Source organism: Scatophagus argus, chromosome 15, assembly GCF_020382885.2.
Source record: "Scatophagus argus isolate fScaArg1 chromosome 15, fScaArg1.pri, whole genome shotgun sequence".
Lineage (NCBI taxonomy): Eukaryota > Metazoa > Chordata > Actinopteri > Scatophagidae > Scatophagus > Scatophagus argus.
This window is the reverse complement of record NC_058507.1, coordinates 3,465,485-3,484,812: the sequence shown is the minus strand read 5'-3', so window position 1 is coordinate 3,484,812 and position 19,328 is coordinate 3,465,485. Positions and strand designations below refer to the sequence as shown.

Sequence of the window (19,328 nt, the reverse complement as noted above, 5' to 3'; positions counted from 1 at the left end):
ATAAAGACTGATAAGAGGTTAGGGTCCGTGCACTGGCTGGAATCAACATCCCACCACTCTGGGCCTGGACTAAGCCAATCCCTCACTTAACTAAAGCAAACACCAGGAAGATTAAGTGCATCTTGTTAAAAGGCTGCTTGGTGTGTAGAGCTTTTAACAGATTTCTCCCTTGTTCTCTCCCTCCCAACAGGATGAGAAGGGAACAAGAACAGTAACAGACATTAACCAGCAGACATGACATGTTGCTCTCCCACTCTTTTGCTTTTTTGATATATGGTTATGCAGCAACAATCCTCCTCCCTCCGCCTCGAGAGAAGTTTTGAGTTGGAGTAATTGAATGTATTGCTTTTAGTGCAGGGATACATGATCTAATTTTTATTCTAATTCAGTGGTTTCCCTACGTGGGTAAATAAACTATTGATGTGACATGAGGGAGTAGCTGACTCACGATGTATATCAACAGTCTGATTTGTTTCTCAGGAAGCCAAAATAAATGTCCCACTGCAGCTTTGCAGCCGCTCGGCTTACAGGCCTCTGCTCGAACTTCATAACCTTCCCAGCAGGGCTGCTGTTTGCTTGTCCTCTTTAAAGGAATGGCACTTCAAACATTCAATGTGTGTGTGTTTTGGAGCAACACAAAACAACGGCCATTTTTTGTTTTTATTTCCAGCAAATTCTTGCAGGGATATTGTCTTAGCGGTTTAAAAGGTTCAGAAAACTTGTGTCCTCAATGATCTTCTCACTATGAGTGATGTGGTCCTGCGTGAGCACACAATTTTCTGCCAAAGTCAGAACAGTTATGGTCATTTCACAGGAGAAATCTCTGCATTTACTGTTTTGTCTGTGCTGAGGATTAGCTGGAATTTGGACTGCTCAAATCTGAGTTTGTTTTGTAAGGAATATTTACAGTTACAGAGGAAGAATCAAGATGAAACCACATTTTCAGGGGCTTTAAGTCTTGTTTATGTTTGGAGTCATGAGGTTTTTAACATGAATGAAAAGACAGTTTTGCCTTTTCTTCAGCAGAGATGAAGATAACATTTTATCTCAAAATCAAGACTTTGTTCTGTTGCTAATGGAATTTCCATCAAAAAGCCCTTATTAAAATCGCAAGACGGCCTTCCCCAAACTATTCTTTATCTTGAGATGTGGACGTGTAATTTTGGGTCTGTAGATTGTAATGAGCGTGCTGAGTGAGATCAACAAGATGTTCTGATGGTTGGCTGGCACAGTGGGGAGGCATCTGGTTCACTGCTGTCTCTTTCCCGACCGTTGCTGGATTCCTTTGTTACAGTGTGAAATGAATACAGTTAATTGTCACAATGAGAAATTGACCTTCTCTTTAATCGAGACAGAGGCCCCCTTAACAAGTTAAAATAGCGCAAACCCAATTAGGGAATTGATTGCTTGCTTTCATTTTCCTCATTTGCATCAGGGTCATATAGGGAAGACAAATTAATGTCTAGTCTTTTGTCCACGCTGTCATTCCTGTTTATGGAGGATCTATTGCTAAGAATTGAACAGGAGAAAAGTCTTTTGTCTGCCCTTGACAAACTCATCTGCGATAATCTGCTGTTGAACACCTACAGAAAGAAAGCAGCCTACAGGAGCTCAAACAATCTTCTTTCAGACTGCTGGACAAATACACACATTTTTATATTAATGAGATCATTTGAACTATCTTTAAAAGGGCAGTATCAGTAGTAATGACAATGTGGTCTTTTCATGGCTGATACTGATTATTAATTACCAAGGAGACCAGTAACTGATAATTGAAACAGATACACATTTGCAGTAAAAATGCAGAATAAACAGTGATGGAAAAGTATAATTTACTCAAGTGCTGTACTTAAGTACAATATTGAGATACTTGCACTCACCTCGAGTATCTCCATTTTACTTACTTTACTTCTGCTGTTACTTTATACTTCTGCTCCACTACATTTCATTGTACTTTTTATTCCACTACATATAGGTATTTGAAAACTTTAGCCACTGGTTAATTTGTAGATCGACTGTTACTTTTGGCATGTGACAAATCACATTGTGGGTGGGATACAGAATGAGACCACAGACTGGTGACTACAGACAGGGAAGCTGCATCAGATGAGGATGAAGATGGCGAAGACTAGTGTGGATAACTGATCTAATCCCAAGATATCAGTGGTTATGCATAGGTCAGCACTGGCATACATTATTGTCAGCCAAATCCTATACAGACAAAGTATTGGTATGGGGCTGTTTCTCAGGGTTTGGGTTCGGCCCCTGACTTCCAGAGAAGGGAAATCTTAATGCTTCAACACACCAAGACATTTTGAACAATGCTATGCTTCCAACTTTGTGGCAATAGTTTGTTGAAGGCCCTTTTCTATTCCAGCATGACTGTGCCCCAGTGCACAAAGCAAAGCTCCATAAAGACATGGTTGGATGAGTTTGGTGTGGAAGAACTTGACTGGCCCACACAGAGCCCTGACCTCAACCCCATCCAACACCTTTGGGATGAACTGGAACGGAGATTGTGAGTCAGGCCTTTTGGTCCAACATCAGTGTGTGACCTCACAAATGCTCTACTGCATGAATGGGCACAAATTCCCACAGAAACACTCCAACATGTTGTGGAAAGCCTTCACAGAAGAGTGGAAGCTGTCAGAGCTGCAGAGCTGTCTGTGTGTTTAGAATGAACACTGTTGGCATAATGGTTGTCCCAATACTTTTGTCCATATAGTGTATTTAAAGACTCGTTACAGATTTTGAACGTGATTATCATGTTTATTGGTTTCCATTCATTTCACTATGATTAAAAAACTCTGCTTCAGTTAAAGGACACATTTTTCTCTTCGTCATCAAATGCCATGAAAAGGTCAAAAGCAACATAGCATTAGTCGTCCAGTTCTTTTTCTACTTCTCTACTCAGACTGTCACACTGAGCCCCAGACTCACTGGATCCTACAAAAATATGAAGATCTTCTTTTATATTAAACTTTCTTTCAGAAAAAGCTCAGTAATTTTCTAAACCAGCTGAGCCCTAAATGGTTCAGAAAGTGAAATGGAAGTGAAAAGTGCATTTGTGGGAGGGACTATTTTCAGTGGGACAAAGTCAAACCAGCTATTTTAATTTTTACGGGCAACTGAACTGATTGAACTTTTTACAGTTAATGAAAGTATTAATGCTTATGCCTGTGATTCACAACCAGGGGCAATTTGTGTGCATGCAGTATACCCACTGCAGCCATAACAAATGAACACTACATGGCTAACAAGCAAGCAGAGGTCTGGAGATGACATGTATCTGAAAAATGTCTGAATGGTTAACGAAAAGGCATAACTAAATGGTAGCTAATTATCGACTTACTGCCTTTCATTCATTTATCCATAACGTTTAATGGCAATGCTTAAATGGGCAAATAGCTAAAAGTAATTTGTTACACCACACACGCAAGTATTAAATAATGAAAATGTTAAAAGCAGTGGACCAAATTGTAGTTAAACTTAATAGATAAATGCTTGAATTAAAAAGTTAACTATGAGAAATTATGATCAAGCTAAAGCAGTGGATATATGTTATAGCTGAATGTAATCGAGGCATGCCTGAAAGCTAGCTACAGTTACTGATAAACAACTAAAACAGATTGTCTTAAATGATTAATAACAGCTGAAGTAGTTAGTACTGGATGAATGGCTGAAATGTCCAGTTTGTGCACATACTTTTTCCAAGTGGTAGCAAAACAAACTGAACCAAACGCTTACAGTTCAGCTGTATGAAAAACACCACCGTTCATTTGGAAGGGGTAAAGGGGTACTTTAGTTCATCTGAGAGGGCTGTGGGATCACATTAAGAGAAAACGATCTGGGAACCACTTGCATATGTGAAAAAAAGTTGCATAAAACTGTTAGAGGCTCCAGGAGGAGCAGCATGAAATCTGATAAACTGTCTCAAGTCATATCACTGGTATGTTTAGTAAAACAGTCTGACTGCATCTTGCTTCTGCACATCTGAACAGATTATTCCACAGAGCAGGTTTTAATGTGCACACGTTCACGCGCCGAGACTGTAGGGTGATGGCAAGGATAACGGCATCGACTCCCTTCGTTGTCTTCCCTGACAAATGGCGGTTTAAAGGTTGAATCTCACATCTCTTTCATCTCCGTCAGATGTGCACAGACACAAATTCTCAGTGTTGTCACTTTATCTTGGTCTCTGTGATCGATTGAGAAATGGTCTCTAAGGGAGCACAGTGTCATTAACATGATTAGAAGCTTGTAAACAAAAAGCGACTTCAAGGGACCTCTGCACACGCCGTGATGTAAAAGCTAGACGTGCCTCAACTTGTTCTTCCTTCAAGTATTTACGTGACTTAATGGAGCAAGAAAAATGTGGCCTGTGTGCATTGGAATCATTAAAACCTCCCGTCAGGTTGTATTTCATCTTGCTATCGACCTACATATCTGGAGGTAACATGTTCAAGGGCATGAAAAATGTCACGGCCTGTAAATCCTCTCATTGTTGCCTCGAGGAGTTTGACTTCCAATAATTGATGTGCATTTCCATGCAACACCTTTCCTCATTCCTACAGAACACTTCATCCTAAATCTCACCTCTTGTTCACACGTTGTCCAGTGGCTGTCTTCCGTTTGGACCCATACACTTTTCAAAAACCATAGATTAACCTGTACAACACCGAACAAAATAATGTCACCATTAATCTGTGGGTTATCCCTCGGACAGTGATTTATAACAGGAGACACTTGTAATAAAACTTTGCCCTGCAGGCTTTACCAAAATGCATGCTTCCTGTACAAATGAAACCTGCTTCCTTTAATACAGATAATGCTGAGTGGACTGTCAGCTCGCTTAAAGTCTTTTATTAAAAAGGACCGGTGTTTATGAATGGGTAAGGCAATACAGTCCACTGCCTGCTTATACCATTCATTGCTTGAAGCCATCAATCTAGTCAAATTTACGACTTAACCAGTTTGCACCGCGCCAAGCTTTATTGTTTAAGCGCCTTGTGTAAGAGTGAGACAAGGCAAACAAGGTGGTTTGCTGCGTAATGTTTACCACCCATTTAAGAAGCACTAAGGAGGCTGTTTATCTCTCTTCTGGTTATAGAGGCTGTGTAGCAACCAGGATGTCTGGGACGATTTAAGACTTCCTCCTGTTCGCCCGTTTGCTGTCCCTGTTTGGAAATGCTGCAGAGGATCCATCTATTCCTCCCGTTGTAATGAACCTCCCTGGGGGCCTGGGCGCACCATGTGAAGACGCCTTAGTACCAGAGCGATTCATTACCTTGGAAATGTGAGCTTTTGTTCCGTTTTCAGCAGAGCCCCATTAATCTTGGGCTGCCTCCTGGCATGCAGGCCAGGTACTGCTTTGGTAATTACAGTTAATCATCATTCAGACATGCACATGGACTGCGGGCTCCTCAGTGGTTTCCATGCGGGGGCAAATCTACCCCCTTACAACTGTTGTTTACCGCCCCTCCAACTGTAACTCTGCATCCCAGTTGTACTTCATTTCTGCCCTTTTTTAAATTTCATTTTTTGTCCCGGTAAGCGAACCACAAGAGTTTTGGTAATTGTGTCCAGTAAGGTTTGGCTCCAGTTGTGCAGCACCATCCCCTACACAAACAAGTAAACACCCCCCCCCAAAAAAACATTTACACTATCCAGCTGTCAGTGGTGCACAGTTACTGGAGCCTACTGTTCACCTGCCGTTTATGATTGTGATTAATGGACAGATTACTAGACGGACGATTTTCAGGAGCAACTAGCAGAAAGAGACCATCTGTATGTTCCTGTGGCAGAGGGACACATGGAGATGGATAACTTCATCACCAAGGCTATCACTGAAAAACACGGAGAGCTGTGATAGTTGAAATATTTACATTTAGGGCCAAATGAATAAATACATCACTCCTTTAGCTGACTGGCCACTCAGCATCGTGATATCTGATGAACTGCTGACGTACTCGCGGTGGTCGTGTGGCTTTCTATTGAAAGTCTCAACAACTGAATGGATTGTCATGGTATTTTATATTCTTGACTTTTCATCCAGCACCATCATCTCATCATGATCATTTTAATTTTGTCCAGATACTTTGATTTATGATCTAACACCTGCAAAACTAATGTCAGTCCAATCAGCCTCAGCTGTACTTTAGCTTTAGTGCTGATTAGCAAATGTTAGCATGCCAACACATTAAATTAAGATGTCAGACATTACACTGGTACATTATACACAGTACAACATGTTAGCATGCTGTTTTCAGCATTTAGCTCAGTGTAACAGATCTGATAGCACAGATGTATGAATATTTTCTCATCTTAATCTTTGAATCTCTGGGTTTTCAATTGTCAGTCCAGCCAAATGAGCAATTCAAATGTGTCAACCGGAATTTCTCACTATCTTCAGACATCAATTGGCCAAAGCATTATAATGAATGTGAACAATTACTCTTTGCACTTTCCTTAATCTTCAAATCCCAGTAAAGCAGAAAACAGCACAAGCTTTGTTCCTGGGTGACTTAGTAGAAAGTATAATAAGAGCCCGAACTGTGCTATTATGTAATTCCATGGAAAGGAGGATTTCTATTCTGAGAATAATAAAGCATTACTCTTATCATGTGTTGTTTTTTTTAATATATCCAAAATATTATGAAAAATTTCTATGAAAAATGACATCATTATGTCATCAATGTATATGATCATGTCATTTTATTTTTGATGTACTATTTTATATCAAACTATCTGCTGTAGTTAGCGGTTATACAAATATTTCCCAGAATGCCTTTCACACTCGTAATGCTGCATTCTTCACTGATAATATAATCAGAGACAAAGATCAATTTGTGCACCTACAGTGGGAGGAAATTTACCAGAATGTGTTAAGGGTCACAACTCTCATTTTGACAGTTGAATATCGATGCAACATGGTGGTTTAATGCATAAATCTTTTTATATAAAGTAGATTTTGTTGTTTATGGGTATCTTTAGTTTCTTATGTGGGACTTTTCCTTTTGAAGCAAACTTTATCTTTAAAACACATCCTACTGTGTTCCTTTTCATTTCTGATATGAGTCATCTTGGAGGAGAAGGTGTCATTTTTTAGAAATGTTTTTACAACAAAAAACTTCGGCAGCGTGTTTTCCCAAAAGAACACCCAGTCAGTCATCCATTCAGCAGATTACAATAACACAAGCATCCAGAGAAACTGCGAAGACAATTGATCAGCTCGCTGTTGCACAAGCTCTCGGGGTACTGATTAACATTTTAAATATGAGCAAAGAAGAGAAACATTGTGTGCTCTTCTATTAGCAAAACGAGCCCTTAGAGGTTTGTTGTTTGTAATTTGAATGGAGATAAACTCGGCACTTAAAGCCTGCAGCAGCAAATGAGATACTTTTAGTCAGGTTGACCTCCTTCAAGGAGAACAAAGGCAACTCAAACAAGACCACGCTGATGTTTGCTTTGGGTGATAAAAAAAACAAAAAGCAGAGATCATAATGATGGCAAAGAATGCTGACGACATTTGGTTCCCGCTGGGCGGAAATGAGAAAAAAGCGAGGGCAGTGGTCTGTTAGCTGAGGTCAGAGGAAGAGCAAAAGCTTTTCTTTTCTCAGGTTTGTTTGGCACCTGTTTGGTTGTGTATTGTGTACAAAGGAAGAAGAAGCTGGATGATGTCCTGACAGTGTCGTCATCCATGGCTGCAGACTCACTCATCCATGCACAGAAAAACAAGAGCTGCGCTTTCTTTTTCTCCTCAGGAAATTTCTGTGAACCAGGAACCAAGTCTGATTTGAGTCACCAGACTTCTAATGTCAACAAGTCAGTGTGCTGAACACTCACACATCTATGAATTATGCTCTGAGAGAACACACAACAGTGTTGGGCCTTACTCAGACTGGAGCCTCCAAACTCAAAGCTAAATGCTTTCAAACGAACTTCCCTCTCTCCAGTGGAAACAGGAACTGTTGTACCTTTTTGTAATCATGGTTTCATATCAGCATCTTTCAGAAGTGACATGTCTTTGTTTTTTGTAAGCTGCTTGGGTTTTCCAACGGTGCATGTACATATACAGCACTTTACAATCAAATAAACACGTCTTCTCAGCTAGAAAAGGATTTGATCGCACATAGAGCAAAACTGTAAAGTTGTTAACATCTGTATAAATGTTTATTTTAGTTTGAGCAGTTTACATTTGTACAGATAGTTACACAGGAATTACATTTGTATGGTTTGCCTTCCATGGCAAACACAACTTGGGGTAACTGGTTTGGGATGGCGCATAATGAGGCGGACCCTGAGTGAGGACAGACCAACAGAGTCTCAACTCATTTGCTGAATTAGAAAAAAATGTTTCAAGCCCAGATTTGGACACACGGAGGTGATATACCTCTGTCTCTGACAAAGAACCGGTCTGGGCTCAAAATGTAATAACGTAAAAATAGAAAGGAGCGTTCAGCGGTTTTAAGAGTCTCTGCAAATCTCATGAAAACCCCTTCAAGCGATCCAGAGATTTAACCTTTAAACTGCCATTTATCAGGGAAGTGAACAAAGGGAGTAAATACTCACTGGTGCACCAAGTGTGTATTAATCTGCAGTGAAAAACAGTCACAGGCAAACGCAGTGTTTACTTTATGGTTTGCTAAAAGTACAGCGCCCATCTGTTTTAGGAAATCATTTAACTTACCTATTTGTGACCTGTTTTTAAAGATTTATGCCCTCGGTGAGTACCAGCACCAGGGCTGAGTGCCACAGACAGGAAAGGGAAGTCAGAGATGGACTAACATATTGTTGTTTTTGGTCTTTTCATGGAATTCACTGGACATTTAAAAAATAAAGAACACAAGCCTTATCCTTTGGAGTTTTAGGTACGATAAGAAAGTATAATATTTGAATGATGATTACATCATGCAAAAACAAGCTCCAGATTCTTGCACTGATTTCTTGCTCTAACATTAGAGGGGGAGGAAGTTAAGAAGCACATCTCTCTGAATGAGGCCTCACCGATTGTTTGCTTTTACCTTTGTGTCCTCCTCACCGCTGCCACCTTAAACCGCAAGACACCTGTCCCTTTGTGTGACACTTTCCACACACACACACACACACACACACACTGAAAACCTCTGGGGGTTTCTGCCCAGTCATTTGGCACATTTTTGATGTTGAATCAAAAAAGACAAAATGAGAGAGCGAGGAGGGAGTGGGGAGGGAGAGGGAGCAATCTAGGCTTTCCACTCCAGTGAAAGGCACTCTTTGTTGAGCAGCCCCCCCCCCCCCAACCCTCCCTCCATATTCACCCTTCACCACCACCCCCCTCTAAAGCCCGGGTGGATTTTTCATTAAATGCTATCAGAAATGTGACTGGTCCTATTCATGGGCAGATGGAGGGCTGGCTGTGTGGCTGGAGACCAATACCTTCACTGGAGAATGACAGGAATCTGGGCTGTAGGTGAAGGTCCGGGCGGGCAGACCATGCAGACATTAGAGAACCTGACAGAGAAGGGAAAACTTGCTTTTCCTTGTGTGTAAGAGCACCTTTTTAGCCCAGTTCAGAATGTGTTTGATATATTCCTCTGCTCCTCGCTACGATGTTTTCCGGTTAGACCTCCTTTGTTTGCAGAGAAAAGAAAAACAGTCTCACATTTGTTATTTTCAATAGCAGCTCAGTGTTTTCTCTCGCTGCTCTGGGGCTCCTCCAAGTAAGACCTCCTTGTCCTCATTTTTTAAAAAGCTACTTAAAGAGTTAAGAGCACTCTGCCTAAACAAAGCAACATATTGTGCTGCTGTGTCCTCAGACAAACAAGGTGACCAGATCCATCCGCTGTTCATTTCTCAACAAAGGAAAGAGATGAACCTCTCATATTGTTAGAGAGCGGTCGATTATGTCACGGGACAATGGAAGGCAGCGGGTTGGAAGAAAACACAAACAATGATTTCCGCAACAGCAATTTAATCCTCTGGCGTTAAAACCTGACACAAAGTGGACAAAGGCGAAGAGGCTGGCACAAATAAACCCCCTGAATCTGAAGATTAAGCACAAAAAATGAGGATCCTTTGTGTAAAAAGGCCCTTTATCTGCTTTTGAAGTCTGCGAGACCTGCCAGCCGTCCTCAGCCTCTCTTTGTAACCAGCCCCCATGTCCCACAGCAAACCACCACCTCACTTTCATCTGCCCGTCATCTTAGGGGGCAATTAATGCCATTCAGGTCTACCCACTACAGAGAGAGAGGGAGGGAGGGAAAAAGATGGTGGGAAGGCTCATCTACTTGTTGAAGAGGGGATTTGACAACAGTTTAGTGTAGCCTAATTTGGTGCATATAAGGCAAGTGCCATTTCTTATCTGATAAAATTCAACTCCTCTCCCTGTTATTATTTATATTTGATTGAGCTTCTGTTTACAGGCAGGCAGCGTGGAAAGCAGCCAGGCTGTTGCTAATGAATATTTCACTGCCTCCACACAATAAGCCTCCCATGATAGCCTTGTGAATAACGTCCCGCTCTGCAATTCTGCCGTGCAGCGAGCAATAACTCCAACTCATACTTGATAAAGCTGCATGTGAGAGGGAGAGAGAGAGGGAGAGAGAGAGAGAGAGAGAGAGAGAGAGGGAGAAAGGGAGAGCCCCAGGTTTTATCGTTGACCTTTTCACTCTCTGCTGTAGTTCCTTTACTCTGGGGACTCCCACTGTTTCTGCCTTGCTGTTCTAATACAGCAGCCACGGCCCTGGCGTCTGCGAGAGGCAGGGGAAATAAAATCTCCATTTGCATTACGTAATTTCATGCATTATTCAGAGCTTCAGAGAATCATTTCACCTAGACAACTCCTCAGAGGGCAGTGAGGAGATAACTGTTAGTGACAGGGCTGGCTCATGAAATGCAGAGTGACTTAACCACCCAATCTGCAGATATTATCCAAGCCTGAATTGGAAATAGACAGCAGCGCGCTCACACAGATGCACTCTTACAGAAGTACACACTCGCTGTTATTTGCACTTTTTCTTTTTTATCACTGAGAGGGGGAACAAGTGATATCAGATGCACATTTTTACGGTGTGTCTGTTTTATGATGCTGTTGATATTTCAAAAGGATTTCAAAGACCATGGAAGTAGGAGTTGATCAGGCTTTTTCTTCCCGACACCACAAAAGAGACAATTATTTTGAATTCACATACTGTTAGATAATGATGTTCTATTTCTGCTTGTGCTTGCTTTTATAAATGTGGCTCCTCTGCAGCCTGTTGTGGTTGTGTTGAACTGGGGAATATGTGAAGATTTTATTGTCATAATCTGTCTTTTTTTTAATGGGCTGCATTAGCTTGGAAGCAGAGCTCGCAGCAGCAGCGAGTCCATCACGAGGCAAAGAGAGTGCAGACAGGCCAATTAGGGCAATCAAACAGCCACTGTAGCTCATAAGCTGCATAGCAGGGCTGCTCACAGCAACTGGACATTGTTTCTTTATTGTCCAAGGCTCACAACCGACAAGAGTCTGAAAGAGCCCACAGCTCCAATGTGGTGCAGTTGTTATCGCAGCCAGCAAACACTGCAACACAAGACTACAGAGAAATAAAGCTTTCTCCTTCTAATCATAGACAATAGAGTGTATTTCATTAAGCCAGATAATGGTGTGTGCATTTCATTACCATAGATAACTAGGAATATTTAGATGAGGGATGAGGTGCTCATAAAGCGCCAGTTGGTAGCCATGGTAACCTGGATCTTGGCAAACAAAAGAGTCGGGGAGAAATGTTTGCTAGGGGATGGAAAGAAAAGGGGGAAACAGAGAAAAGAGGGGAGGAGGTAGACAGAAAAGGACCGCAGAGCTAAACACAATCCCAGGCCAGAGCAACCAGGCCGAACGCTTCCATGTTGTTTTTCTTCCTGTGTCCTTAAAGAGATTCAGGTGACCACCGGGGATCCTCTTTTGTTCTCAAAAGTTAAATATTCCTCCCTCAGTAGGATACCCAGGATAATCACATGCTAATGTAGCCGCGGGCCAAATAATAAACCTAATCACCCAAATGTGGAAATCAACGTGCAGTAAGAAAACCTACCCATCCATCTTGCTCCGCTCCTGTGAATATCACAACCCCCACGTGCCCTCCTCGTGCTGCCAGTCAAATCTGACGTTATGTTGTGTGAATTTCAAATGAAGACGCTCTCTGACAATGAGACGGGCCTCTGAGCCTAAATCAGTCCACAGCGTGACCTTGACCTTCGGAGATGGCTCTCGTTCATCCTGTTTCAGCAGCTGTCAGTTTGAGTATCGTAAACCAGGATGGGTTATATTACTGTGGATGACACTAAAGCAATGGAAATCCATTTCTTTTTGGCAGCAGGCAACATTAAGCCCCGCTCCTCAGATATGAGTCTATCATTATTAATGTAGAAACATTATTTGTGGCTGTAAAATTCAGGGCTGCAGTGAATGACAACTCAACACAGCTGATTTGGCATTTGTAAAATATAGCGGTAATGATATTTTACCATAAATTGGCCAGTCAAGCTTCCCGCACACTGTGATTACAAGTTAAGTCATAACTGAGTCATTTAATTGAACAGATTAAACGATATTTTAAAGTCTTGTCATTCTAATGCAGTTATTTTCTTTAGATGACAACTGACAATACATGGAGGAAAAAAAATGCTTTTAATTTGTTTTCTTGGCACTTTTTGTTATTGCTCTTGTCAGTTTATTTTACGCATTTGTCCTTTTCTGCATCACGAGCTTCTGTTTTAAAAGTCTCTTCATTTGATTGTTTTTAACTTTTGAACAGACCAATATTAAAGTCTCATGCTGACAATTACAATGCTAACATGTTGATGCTAAGCAGGTACAATTTCACCATGTTGGCTTAGTCTAGTTAGTATGTGGACATTTGTTAAGAGGCACTAAAGTTTTGCTGGTATTTGATCAAACACCTAATGCTGTTGACCCAGTGATGGCGCCTGGTGAAAAATAAAGGGATCCAAACACTAATTGTACTAGTTGTGGAGATATTTTACTCAAAACTACAAACGTTAACCTCATGGTAGCACTAGAGGAAAAGTCAATAAGATTTATCCTCAGATGACCATGAATGTCTGTACAAATATTTGCAGGAAATCCATCCAGTTGTTGTTGAGATATTTCTGCCTGGACCAACATGGTGGAATGACCCACCAACCAACCCACAACACTGTCATCCACAGAGCCATACAGAGTGGTGTAAAGTACTTTTGTCTTATTTACTTTGCCATTTTCAGTTGCTGCACTTCATTCGGTTATTGTATTAATTTGTTCTTTTTATGCCCCACAAGCGTAAGTTTGAATCTCTTTTCCTGACTGTGTTTAAACACCACAGCAGATGACACAGAAAACAGAAAATAACTACACATGACCTGCATGTGGAGTTCAGTCATTAGGTGAAAGCAGATAGGACTCCATATGGACAACCTCATTCCTGTCAACCTGATACTCCACTTAAACAGGAATGTAACACTGCTGTCAAACCTTTGATCTTAAAAAATGCAGCTTTTCAAACTCTTATTTATTCTGGGAACTGTTTTTCAGAGCATACAGAGCGTGTTCTCGATAACACTCTGCCTCACATTCAGCAGCATATTTGGAAATCTCAAATTGTCAGACCACAGGCACAATATGAGAATCTCTTTTTAGGGCTTGTTCATTTACATTTGAGTATCTATATTCTCACCACATGTGGTTGTATTTGTGGCACCACGTTCTTGCGATAATAATTCTTTTTTTTTTCTTTGTTATCTAAATGGGAAGCCCAAATAGAAGCAGATTTTCTTTTTTTTTTTTCTAACATCTGACAAAGCACACAGGTGAAACACACACACACACACACACAACAGGGTGAATCCTGCCTGCGACAGTCAGGCATAATAATGTGGATTCCCCTGGTGATGTGTGTGTGTGTGTGTGTGTGTGTGTGTGGAACCAGACTCCAGTCTTGGCCCACAGTAATAAGATCAGCCTGTTTGGGCCTGACAGGCTGAGCCTCTCTTAGGGTGGCCCATCTGGCCAGTGCCCAGGCCACGGCGCCAGCCACCGGCTCCACTGTGCGGGGACCCATCTGTGGTCCTGTGTGGTATCAACCGTTACCCTGCCAGGCCTGTCCCGATCTGCACATGGGTCCACTGGTCTGCGTGTGTTCTGCAGATGGGATCGTGGGTCAACTAATAGTAGCAAATCACTCTTGGTGATTGTTTTAACCCGCCTGAGGTGTACAGATGGGTGGGATTTACAGCAGCGTGGTGTTTCAGTCAGATATTGGCAGGTAAGCAGTCTGATGTCAGAAAACAGGAAAGCAATAAGCAATGGAAATATTGTTAAATTCCACATGCTGTAAATTTTAAACTGGTTCCCCTGCTGTGTTGAAAATGTGAGCTCGGTTGAATGATTAAGTCAAATTTGTCTTATGTTAAGTCCAACTCAAGTCAAATGAATCCAGCTCAGAAGAGCACACTGAATTAATTGGGAATTAAAAATATAATATGTACCATTTCTGCATTCAAATGTCTGAAAATGACTCTACCTTAGGAATATATTTTGTTGAGTTGTGTACTTCAGCATATCTCAGCAATGAGCAAGGAAATCCTCAAACGTGTCTAAAAATAACATAAAAACAATCCCTAATCATCATCATGTGACACAGATTTTTATCGCTGATGACGTTTGTTTAACAATGAAGACAGACAACAACTTCCATGATCCCACGCTACTTCAATATACTACTATACTACTACATCTGTTGTTTGTTGTTTTGACTGAGAGACCCCTATAGACAGAAACTGTATACTGTGAAACTGCAACTTGTATACATTCAGTTAATAAGAAAGTAAATTCCTATAAAAATATAGAAATAATAATAATAATAACTGAAATCACCTGTCATCCCTCTTGTAATCAAAAACAATATCAACATTTTTTTAATGTACTGTTAATAGGATTTTTATTATCAAAAACATGGAAAAAATGGTTTGGGGGAAATATCATAAAAGTTCCTTTTCATTTCGGTTGGGTGGGTGGGGTGTGTTTGACTGACAGCAGCTGGCAGACTGATTGTAGCTGTTACACCGTAGGGAACAAGAGACAAGGTAAACAAACTTGTGCTGTGTTGAGCTTAATGTCAGGGGACGACAGCGTGTTGTTAGCGGCATTAAAGAGTAAGGACCACACCTGCATTTAAACAGATTGAGGTGACATTTGCAGGTATGTTCACATGCTGTTTATTGTGCTGCAGCCAAACAGCCAGTTAGCTATCTGGCCGGTAAACTGACGTTGGCAGTGCACTTTCCCCCAGTGAATGTTTGTTTGGGTGCAGAATAAAATGACGACATCTGAGTTTTAACACAAAACATATGTGACTGGAAGCTTACTTCACTGGGCTACATTAACAAAAAGCAATAATACACTAATATGATAAATATCCCTGGGTCTCTCTTGTCCTCAATTCAACGACACCTTGGCAACAATATCAGCTCCTAAACCTCTAAATCAAACACTGACACCAAACATAAAGCCTCGGATTACAAGGTGAATATAACGTAGAACAACTGTACAGACTGAGAATGGGATTGCTATCCAGCCATGTAAGCATCTTACCTCCTGTTCTGTTGTATCTATGGCTCATAAGTGCACAGTTTCCTTGTAATTCAGTTTTGGGAAACAGAATGGGAGATGAGAGAATGCAGACATGACAGCAGCTGCATAGCTGAAAGATCATAAGAGACAGCCAAGCATAAGCTAATATGAGATGACACATCTGCCTCTGAGATCTAATGGTCCGTGAGGTTGAAGTGCATACAGTTTACTGCATATTAGCATCGGAGCACAAACAGGACTGTACACAGTGAGGACAGGATTTTATCAAAAAGCAAACGGTATTATATTTATGATAAATCAGAGTCATTAGTTTAATCAGAAAATACTGTAGCAAGGTAGCATTCACAGACAGGAAGACATCATTGGACAGCAAATTTCAACTTAAACTGTAGCTCCATAGATGGCAATATTTCAGACACGTCTCCCAGTGTGTTGATCCAACAGCTTGGAAAAAGCTGGATGAACTGCCATAAAATTTAACACAGACATTCATAGTGGCCAGAAGACGAAGCCTCATGACTCTGTTGATGCTTGATGTCTCCTCTAGCACCACAAGAGGGTCAAAGATTTCACTTTTCCGATGAAAAAGAATCGCTTGATGTATTGGCACAAAACTTTGTACACACTTCTGCGTTTTACAGACAATGTACACTACCATGAGGCTGACATTTGTAGCGTGAACCGCTGAATGGACTGCCACCCATCCAGCTATAATAATTTTTGTGATCTGTTAATCTTTCATCAGACACCAGCATTGAGTCCACAGTTTTATTTGTATGATACTTTGGTTAATGACCTGTTAGCTCTGACATTCCCATCAGCCTCACTGCACTTGGTGCTAATATGCTCATATGCTAAGCTAAGATCTTGAACATAATGTACATTACCAGCTAAACAAGAACATATTAGCATCGTGTCTGTAGCATTTAACTCAAAGCACTGATTTGTGTAAGTGCAGCCTCATTTGTTTCACTGTGAGTTATTGGAAATAATTCTACTACCATGAAGCTAGTTAGTTTACTGCACTCGAAATTTAGAAATGATTGAAAACTGTAGTTAGCATGTCTTCCATCCATTCTATTCATACTGGTTAGACATGACTCTTTGGCTCCACCCATTGTGGTGCTGGTCAGCCATTAAGATTATTTCTCTGCAGATCAGCTCTGCAAATGAGAAAATGTTTCACTTATCATTCAGTCTGCAGCTTGATGTACAGCACTAAGACAGTGGAACCTCACAAGGGGACAGTATAAGACCATTTGGATGGTTACTACCATCTACCTTTCATATAGACATTTACCACTTGATAGCACTATGTTACAACCCATTAAGCTCTGTACTACTGCGTATATTTTAGACATGGGTGGCCACAGTGGCAATTAAAGCCATGGCAGTGCTAGTGTTAGCACTATGGTCCCACCATAAAGTAGATGCATGTATCAGCATTGTCTTAGTAAAGGTTATTTCCACCGGGTGAAAACACTACAGACTTCAAACGCCTCGTAGTCCACTCGCCTGGCTGCACAGTTTAAAAGCTCGACATGGTGTGTGGGACAATAGCGGCCCTCGAAAGCACTGCGGTGATCAGGGCCAATGGAATTTTCCCTGCATCATTAAAAAAGGATTGGTCTGTTCACTGCGTTCATGGGAAGTGCCGTTAGTTAACCCAACAAAGGTGCTCTGGCTGCGGACCCCCAGAGATGAAGGGCATCACAGGGGCTCAGCGAATCCACCTCTAATCCTCTCGGCCCCATTGTACCGATACACTCTAAACCCTTTGACCACTTCCCGCTCTAATCTCTGCAGATTTGGGTGAGTTAAACAAGTTTCTGATCCTTGGGCCCACAACTTCCCTCCTCATCGTCGTCGTCGTCCTCCTCCTCCTCCTCCCCTTGTTGTGGTGACAAGTTCAGTTACAGCCACTGGACTCAGCAGAGCTTTTTCATTTAACTCTAATAAATAGATGGAATTCATGAAGACCTTTTAAAAACAGTATTTTGTTGAAAATCAGCACAGCACAGACACAACTAAACTCAGGACCAGTGGGGTGTTTTGACCAAGTGTTATTATTTTTTGTGTGTTATTTATACATTACTGTTGGGTCACTGGAAGCAAACAACCTTGCGTCAGAAGGTTTTCTCTGCATTGGCGCTGGATAAAATTAACACACTATTGCATCAGTGACTAATTTCCAAACTGAAAATAGTTTCATCTAGAGCAAAGATCTGATTGATAGACTATCAGTCAGCAACAGTAATTTTATAATTAATGATTTTTCTCTATCTCATGACATTCTATGGACCAAACACATGATCAAAGGTGTTATTGATACGTAATCACTGCTCTCCTGTATGATTGTTCTGACATTCAGAACAAATTAGGTAACTTAAATATTAAATGAAACAAGAGCGTGTCTTTTGCCAAGGAGAAATAAAATTGTGAAGTCTTGAGATTATTTTTTTTGTTCAACAAACCTGAAGACATCCAGTTTATATACTGATATAAAACAGGGAGCAGCAGAGAAACCTGGGAGAGGCCAGGACCAGGGAATGTTTGGTATTTGTGCAAGAGAACTTATTTAAACTATAAACAGCTACTAAAATAGTTTTGAATGGTATCCAACATGGAAATCAAGAGTTAAAAATGTCAAAATATTTATTCAACATTTCACACATTAATATGAAAGTGTATATTCAGATTTTCTCTGGTCTCTATCTATCTGGACACCAATCCACATTCCTTTCAGTCCTACCACTTCCACCATGTCAAGAGGATATTGTGTTTATGTGTGTGTGAATACATGAATGCCTAGCTGCTGAGAGGAGGAGTAGGAGGAGGTGGAAGTAATAGCAGGACACATTCAGAGAGCTGGTGGTCGTGACAAAGCACTTGACGGGCCGACAGACACCCCCTAATTTCAGGTTGACCTCGGCTTGTTTAGCATTCCCCATTGCTGCTGGTGACAGTGACACGTGTCTGGGGTTGGGTCTGCGACAGGAGCTGGGGTCTGGGGGAGGCAGCAGAGGGTGCACAAGTGCATGTGTGCAGATGGACGGACCGTTAGGGATGCAGTCCTAAATTCCCAAGAGAGGAGACAGAGGTCAGGGATCAAAGCCCCAACTGACTCCCCTCCTGGCTCTGTGTCTGGGGACATACAGAGATCCAAAATGAAGCGCTCCTCCGGCCGGCCGCATTATGCAGTTTGTGCAATTAATGCAGAGACGGGGCTGGCAGGGGTGAATGGAAGTGGTGGGTTGTTTGTATCTGTGACTGTGTATGTTTGCATGGAAGGGAGTGGTGTGTGTGTGTGTGTGTGTGTGTGTGTGTGTGTGTGTGTGTGTGTGTGTGTGTGTGTGTGTGCGTGAATCTCTTATGCCAGGCTTGAACAATGTAGCAGTGCAGCTGGCACGTGCCCCCCCCCCCCCTCAAATACACACACACACACACACACACACACACAGAGCAGAGTCTGGAGAGGTCTTTTAATTAAGGGATTTGTTAATTTTCCATTCAACTTGACAGTGATGAATGGGGGAGCAGTGCCTGCCCATCTCAGCCTCGGCTGCTCGGCAGACAGAGCTGCCTAGGAGGCCTCTGGGTGCGATCATCACACTCTGAAACAGTATTCACACATGAAGATTTTTAACCCTTTAGAAGTCGGAATCGCTGCATTAACTGAACCCGTACCAGCCTGTGCGGAGGCCAGACAGGACTGAGACGC

The 19,328-nt window shown here is 41.6% G+C and overlaps 1 protein-coding gene across 3 annotated transcripts in view; it reads right to left on the bottom strand.

Annotated features, from left to right (window-relative positions):
- The window catches only part of alms1 (ALMS1 centrosome and basal body associated protein), a 59,184-nt gene that overhangs the window by 27,742 nt on the left and 12,114 nt on the right, over positions 1 to 19,328 (bottom strand). The window lies entirely within an intron of this gene.